General features: G+C 37.7%; 1 long non-coding RNA gene across 2 annotated transcripts in view; it reads right to left on the reverse strand.

Annotated features, from left to right (window-relative positions):
* Positions 1-2,523, reverse strand: part of LOC117937845 — a 456,187-nt gene extending 453,664 nt beyond the window's left edge. For both annotated transcript variants that reach the window (XR_004655266.1, XR_004655267.1), the window contains exon 1: positions 2,397-2,523. This is a non-coding gene — a long non-coding RNA (uncharacterized LOC117937845). The remainder of the gene's footprint in view (positions 1-2,396) is intronic.
* Between the last annotated feature and the right edge of the window lie 5,876 nt (positions 2,524-8,399).

Raw genomic sequence — 8,399 nt, forward strand, 5'->3', positions numbered from 1 at the left:
AATACTCACTACCGTAATCGTACTGTTATTACAAAAATCTTCCCATGAAAATACATTACAAACTGTCACGAGCTTGAGGTTGCTACTGCAACTCACCTGAATCTCAGACCCAACTGTCAGCGATCAAGTTGCATTGTAGGTAATGTAGGCACCAGGTTTTGACAAATGAACAAGAATTGAATAAAAAAGACATTATTTCTGGGTCTGCTGCATTCATTTTGCTAATTGTCTTACTGTCCATTGTGAGTTTTACAATGTTACAAGAGTGAAATGCTGAAATAATGGAAGTAACTGAGCACGACACTTAACCCCTGGTTGCTCCAGAGGCATGTAACCTCTGACATACATACCAATCTTAAGTCGCTTTGGATGAAAGCGTCAGCTAAATGACATGTAATGTAATGCACCCACAACAGTTTCTCACTTCTGCCTTCAAAAAAAAAAACATTGGGTCCTTTCACTACAATGTTTATTTTGCAACACCCTGCTGATGCTAATATATAATAACAAACTGTTACACCCAAATGAGTAATGTAACCTGTAGTCTGGGTTGCCAGGTGTAGTACAAAGCCCTATGAACATAAGATATGGTGAAACCCTATACATTTTTCACTACCAGTCAAAAGTTTGGGGTCACTTACAATTCCCACATTTCCTACATTTCCATAACATTCCATTATAGACAGAATACCAGCTGATCTGGGTGGGGGCCAGATCTTTAATGCAATATTTACATTATCCATAATCAACAACCATTCATCCAATGTTCCAAAGGCACATTCTGTTTACTAATCTGATATCATTTTAAAACTTACTGAGAAAACATTGGAGAACTCTTTTGCAGTTGTGCAAGCACATACTGTAATCTGAAAACTGGTGTCCTGGTTAAAAAGACAATGCAACCGATCTCAGCTGGTTTTCTGTCTTTAATGGCGTGCAATGGAAATATCTAAGTGACCCCAAACTTTTGACCGGTAGTGTGTAGCAACAAATTAGGCAAAGTAGTAGTAGTAGTAGGCAAAGGTTTCAGCAGTGAGGAAACTGGCAGTAAACATAAACATTTTTTTTTTAAAGCACCATGTTTGGGGCTTATGCAAAAAAAAAAAAAAAGGGCATGGAAAATGAATGGATTTCTTAAAACTACCATTAATTTGACTGAGTGGCTATAGAATGTATGTTTTCTGAATTTTAATATGATACACAACCCAAAATCTATTCTTTGAGTATCACAACATTTAAATTGAGTTTGTCTTTTGCAGCTTTCTCTCTATTTTTGAATAAATCCTTCTGCACACAAACCACAGATTTTCTATGATTGGCATTCTTTAGATTGTACCAGTCCCATCAGAGGGCTGATTATGTAAATAGCAATCATTTTAATATAGTGATTGAATCCAACCACAGGGGATAATCTATCATTTTGTAGGATGAACATTATAAAAGGGTTTACAGGAATATGATGCCCTGCAGTCATCAGTGTTCTCCCCTTTTGTTCATTTCTCTAAGCCATAATTCATCAGTAGTCCTTCAAAAATTAATGTACCGTATGGTTACAATTCTAATACTCTACGTGTCCCAACTATCATAGAACCCCCCTATTAGACTTTGTTATAGACAATTATGATGCATTGATACAATAAATCCCAAAGTAGTATTCTTCCAGACTAATGGAATACAGAGAATTGTTTTGTAAAAAATAAATATGCACACAAACGCAACAGACATTTATCAGAGAAATAGTGCATGCATTTTGTAAGAAAAAAGGGGTGAATCTCCCAGAAATTTAACAGAAAACATGACAGTCGTTTATTACTCATACAACTGCCCCCCCCCCCCCCCCCCCCCCCCCCCCCCCCCCCCCCCAACGGCTCAGGGTGCTGGTTCAGCTTGCAGCCCACTCACTCTCACATCGCTCCATTAGTGCATGTATAGGTCCTGAGCATGTGTGTGTATTTCAGGGCTTTGTGTTATTAATAACAAAGTGTGTACGCAGAGTGAAATAACTTAAATAAATTGTAATTTCCCCATTGGGGATTAATGCACAAATTTAAAAAAAAATTAAAATCAAAACTCTCCTCTATAACATGTAAAAAAATCCTAATTGGTGGAAAGTTTTGAAAAATACTGAAGTGATTGGTGATGCCAAATTCCCATTGGAGCCCATGTTAAGGGACGACACTGAACAGGGAAAATATTTTAAGTCACCATACTCCATGTTAATAAACAGTATTTTTAGCTTGTAAATGATTGAATTTAGGGTTTGTTTCAACCAAACCAAAGTGATGATTGATGTAATGGTGGAAAGAATACGCAATACAGCTATCAATAGTTTAATTTTGTTTCTGTCAACTTTGAATGACATGTCATCAACTATGATAAAATGAGATGTTCATTACATGGAGTCTTGTGGGTTTGGTAATGGTGATTTTGAGGCTGTTTATGTTAAACAAAAAGGTTCTTCCTTTTCAACAAAAAGGTCTATCTCTGTAGGGATCCTTCCATAATGCAGTCAGACGCTTAGAATTATAAGATTGGACAATTGGTTTGAAAAGGTTTCAAATTTTAGTTCACATTGGTCACTTAGACATCAATGCATGGGGAAAAAGGGTGCAAGTTGAAAAATAATGAAACACCATTTCACCTGTGGTGTTCCCCCATGGTCTGCAGTGGGAAATTGGTGTCACCAGTTTCAGTATTTTTCAATACTTCCCAATACTTGGATTTCTTTGGGCTTTTCTATGTTATGCAGTTATGTTGCACGATGCCTGTACAAAAAGCACTTTGTTGCAAAGTATTTTGAAGGAATTGTACATTAAATATTTCCCTTTTCAACAGATGGTCTTCCTGACAGATGGAAGGTCTCACCCTTCACCTGAGGAAGGCCATCTGTTAAAAACATCGTCAGCCATGTCCACATAAAATAAAATAAGGCCCGGGAATGAACATGATCACACTATGCTGCTATTACTCCTCTGTTTAATCCACAAAGAAATCCAGCACAAGTACACTTGGCTCTTGTCTCTTATAGAACTTTGAATGCTTTCTTGCCGGTAAACTAGTGGCACATGGGTAGCTGGGAGCAAGAAATAACAGGGATTCAGTGTAGACACTGCATGTACCAAGTCTCCCTTTAAATAACATAGTTGTACGCCCTATAACTGGGAGGCACAGAAACGAGGCTGGGTCCCTATTGTGTTCTTCCCTGCTGAAGACGGAGGGACTGAAAGCACAGAGGTTGCCTGCAGTGACACACAATTCCTTCAATTTCCCCTCAATTTACAGTGTGTCACAAAATGTGGCAAGTAACAATCTCCAGCCTTGTCTATTCATGTTGTACTCTAGCATAATGATTTCCACACCTTTTTAATTTTAGATTTTCACTTTTCCTTTTGATCAAAACCTGCCACCTGTTCACCTTCTATTGGGCCGGTGTGAACTAGCTAAAGCAACAAACAAAGGATGTTTAAACTCTACCCACATCTTCAACATACCCAGTTACTTTCATACATTGTAAAACATAACATAGCAAGTAGTGAAATCAACTAATCCTAATCATTAACCTGATGTAGGCCTATATACAGTTTATTAATTTCAAGTGAATTCAACTTAATCTTTGTTCATATTAGTTCAGAAATTAAATGAGAAATATGACTTCTTCTGCCTTGAGATCTTTTAATTTGAAATATCTCAAAGTAAAGTGATTGGCATATTAGCACACTTCTCTCAGAGCTGAAACTCTCACACCTCTTCTTGTTCTTATGTAGTTCAAAGACATGTTAAACAAAGTTATGGTTGTTTCTTCTCATAATAACAAAAACACACTAACCAAGATTGGCCTTATGTTTTTGTCTTTATAGCTGCCAGGTCTTTGCTAGATCCACAATACTCAGTTTTAGAAGTATCAAACTAACACATTGATTTTATCCTGTTTGCTTGCCACCAATGACAAATGTAGAAATCAAATGTGTATTTTGGAAATTTGAAAGTGTGTAAATGTGTATCAGTGAAAGAAGAGAAAAACTTGAATCCATACGGGCCTGGCTAGTAGCTGGTGACGGTAAACAAACCTCTACGTGTTTATACAATAGCTTTCTTGGTGATGCTATGTGTTCAGAATCTGCTAAGACTAATTACGCTAAGGGACAAGCACCCAAGGACTTGAATGGAATATCAATAGTCCATGGCGGGACCATTTTTTTATGCCAGGCTGAAAAGAAGTGTCAAGGATCACAGCTTGAACCGGGTCCAACACTTGCTCATTTAGATGCATATGAACCCTGCAAGCTCCTCTCTCAGCTATGTGCTCTGGCTCGGTTTTCTATTGAAAGTCCAGCTCACTGTCCCCCGGCTCTGCAGCTCATTTTCTTTAGTGAATGTGTCCAGTGAATAGCAAAGAGCCCCCCACACTCCTTTTGACAATTACAAAACTGGTGAGCGAAGACGTGCCTTGCATGGTAAGAAACATATTGCATCTGAGTCAATTCATAGCAGTCATTCATCATCTTCATTCTTCAGCATGTCCAGTATGTTAAGTATTTTCCTCAAAGAGGTGGATAACTAGCTATAGAGCGGCTGGGAGAAAAGACTTTCTATATACTAGTACGTACTAATATTCAGTATATGTGTGACGATTTATCTCTCCTTCAAGCAGCAGTTGTACATACTCGTCTGGCATAGAGTACAATGCAGTGTTTCACATAAAGCCTAGTTGTGAATTCATTGCAGTGGAGAAACGTGGTCATTTTTTGTAAACAAGGCTGCAGAAAGAGCTGTGCTGCATTTAGGTCATTGCATGTCTCCATCAAAATTTACAGAGGCATTATTACAAAATAAATACTTAGTAAAGTGCTATTTTAAAGTAAGGGAAATAGATTGTGGGGACTGCAACTCGGTGACCTTTGTTCAGCTTGTGAGCGCTTTTTAATCCACTTGGATCAGTGCTAAAATCTGGTTTAAATACAAATTGGGATTATGTTAAATCTTACATAATGTAATCCATTGAAGGAAAACAGATGAAATTAAGTCTGTGTCCTGGCAGAGTTCATCTGAATTTCATTTAGAGAATTAAACCTCCTAAGAAAGGTTTTAAGAAAACACATGCAAACTACCATCATGACTTACGTAATTAACCGTTCATTCTTATTATTCTTCCTTTGCCTTTTGAGACGTGTATCCTAAATTATCAGGCATAAAATCCTGAATAAAGCAATTAAGTAACACAGATTTAAACTTTGTCCTAATGTGTGTCTGTAATGCAACCCATCCCGATTACATAAAACTGTGTCCCCAATCCAGTTGCTCCATATGAATCATCTGCAAGCAGTTTGTGTATTTTTGGACCCCGTCTGTCAGAGAAGCCCTTCGGCCACAGGAAGAGAACAGAAGAGGTCAGAGCTTTTTGCTGCTGCAGGATTCAGCTGCACCAATATAATTCACCATGTCAAATGTTTTTACATGCCACTCATCTATCACATTCCCTGCTGTCAGTCCAAATGTGCTCGATATCTTGTGTGTTTTGGGGGCAATGGGCCTCTGTGTGTGTGTGTGTGTGTGTGTGTGTGTATGTATGTGTGTGTGTGTGTGTGTGTGTGTGTGTGTTTGACTGCAAAATGACCTTTTTGCACCAAAGGCACAGGATGTAGTTGTTTCTGTGTAATTACATTGTTTATGGGAGCTTGTAATTGTACAGTCTAAATTGTAGCAAATGGAGCAAGCTAAGTATTCAAGAAGAAATCTTGGCATCAAATGAATGAGCAATACAATACAAGATGTTCTAACCCAATAATTCTATAGAACCACATAGCTTTGCATGTTGAATGCTTATCAAGCAGTAGCAGTTTATTGCTAATGCAAATCATGTTTTGTTTTTTATCATCAAATCCAAGCACATAAACTTAAACTAAATAGTGGATAGCCTCAAATGGACTTCTGGATTATGCCATTTCCCACCCCAGTATGTAGCACAACCTATACATCTCAAACTCCAATCTTAAATTCCAACTTCTTTCAGCTCATTGTTTTATTTCACCGTCACTACTCCTGCCATCCTCATGTGCAGCCTCAGCAGACAGACAAATTTAGGGGTTAGCTGGTGAACATGGTGCAAAAGGTTACACAGAGGTAAATAAGAGAGTAACTATTGGACTTGCATTTCCTAGGTGGCCACACAGACTACTCCAAATGAATGGCAATGTTGCTTTTTGTCAGCTGGAAGTGTAAATGGGCCAATAGTTTGTTAGCTAACACAATTCCCATACACATAAACTTTATAAGGAGATAATATGTCAGTGTTGTATTCACAGCTTGTTCCTGGTCAATTTTAGTACACCTGTAGTTACTGGTGTGTGCTTCTTCCTTATCAGTATTAAGATAAAGCAATGATACAGGGACAGACAGACTATGGATACAGATAAAAAAAGGATCAAGGAGGAACCTTGGTTTTTCCCATTAGCAAACCCAATATAGCCGCAGTATTTCCAGGCCATGCAAAACCATCCAAACCAGCACACAATATTTGTTTAGTTAGATATCCTGGTCAACATTTCAATATCTTTTCATGAATACGGGCACACAGTGATGCATTTAACCAACGTCCTTCAAAGAGTCAGTCATTGGAAAGCTTGCAGCTGTGACTTCCCTGTGGCTCTGTCTAAACCACGATTATTGTGGCTCAAATTCACACATAGGAGGGGTGATATGAATAGTAAATAGTCGCTAAAGACATATTTGCCATCCCCACAAAGTGTTCCTCCTTCTGATGAATTATGAGATATACTGTAAATGTCAAATTGTGAGAGCTGGTGGTGTGGGAACAATGGACACCACAAACAATTGGGGTGTAAATAATCCCCTCTCATTTAGATTTTCTCATATTTACATGCAGGCTTGTTAAAGCATCGCAAACATTGTGAGACAGCCAGTGAACGTGTGAACTTCTAGATGCAGTAGTTAACATGCAGCACAATCTGCTGATCCAGTGGTGTAACCAAAGGACAAATCATGGCTTCTGTATCACTTTGACTGATATTCGACTAATCTTGTGCCATTCAAGCTGTTGTGAGGAGGGAAGTTGTGAATTTAATCTTAGACTTCGCATTTTTCATGATAACTTTTTGAAAAAGTATCTGACTCAGTCATATTTGGCTTTTTGTGCATCTTTGTTTGTCTTGCCATTTAAAAAAACAACCAGAAAGTTATTCAACACAATTTTTCATGGTCTTGAAAGTATATACAGAATTATTGAGGTCTCTTCTAACCATCTGGATAAAATGCAGGCTGAACATTCCACATGTTGCACCATGATAATAATGATGAAAAGAAAGTTGGTACTTTGAGACATAGCCCATTGGTCATTTTCAACAAGTAGAAAAATATAAAATAATTGAGAGTAAAACAAATATAAACAAATACAACTAATTTCTTTAATTTTGCATCTTCCTTTGGAATCCCCAGTGATAACATGAGAAACTCAAATTGGCCTGTTGCCTACACAGTACGGGAAATCCTGGCACGGTCATATGTGCATCATACAGATCAAGTGCAGCCAGATCATTTTAATGTCGCTGCTGTGGCAGACAGCAGTTGCCCAACTGCTGAAGGGTGAGGGGAATGGATTACATTTGACAACTTAGCACTCAGTACTGTGTAAAGTTCATGCTTTATACTGAAGCTGCACCTAACATGTCTGCAGGAAGAGAAAACTGACACTGGATTCAGCTCTGAAGGTTACACTTTAACAGCAATGAGACAATCTGTAGCAATAAAAGTAAAGTATTATTAATACATTTGATATCTATCCTGGTCCGTACTGGTTGATATATAGTATTTGCTGTGTTCAAATGATCCATTAGACTCTGATGGCTGGATGACATAATGAGGGTGCCACTCCCATTTGGCAAAAGTGATATCTGGAATGATATAGGAAATAAATGTCATGAGGAGCAACTTGTAATGATAGTACAGGCTCAGTTATCATACATTCTTGTGACAGGGTACAATAAAGTTTTTTTTCCCACTGTAGAAAAATCCATTAAAGATCCAAGATATTTGCTATATTAAAACAAATGTTCATCTTGATCTAAAGCAGGTTTGCAGCGATCTAAATGCTGCTTCACATTGAGGACAGTATTATTTATGTTGAAGTATATAAAGACATATCAAATCTTGGAAACCTGAAGATATCGCCAGTTTGAGAGTTTATTTAATGATTAATAGGATCATTCTCATGTGCAAAGTAGATGTCCTGTGTCTGTTTTCACAATACAAAATACTGAGACCAGAGTTCAAGGTGGAAAATTAGTGGTAAAAAATAAAAAAAATAATATCAGAAAAGACTCTTTGTTTGCTTGAATATTGAGATTTCTGTCTGTTTTGGTACTATGCAGGTGGCCTTTCAAGCA

Source organism: Etheostoma cragini, chromosome 22 (genome assembly GCF_013103735.1).
Source record: "Etheostoma cragini isolate CJK2018 chromosome 22, CSU_Ecrag_1.0, whole genome shotgun sequence".
NCBI lineage: Eukaryota > Metazoa > Chordata > Actinopteri > Perciformes > Percidae > Etheostoma > Etheostoma cragini.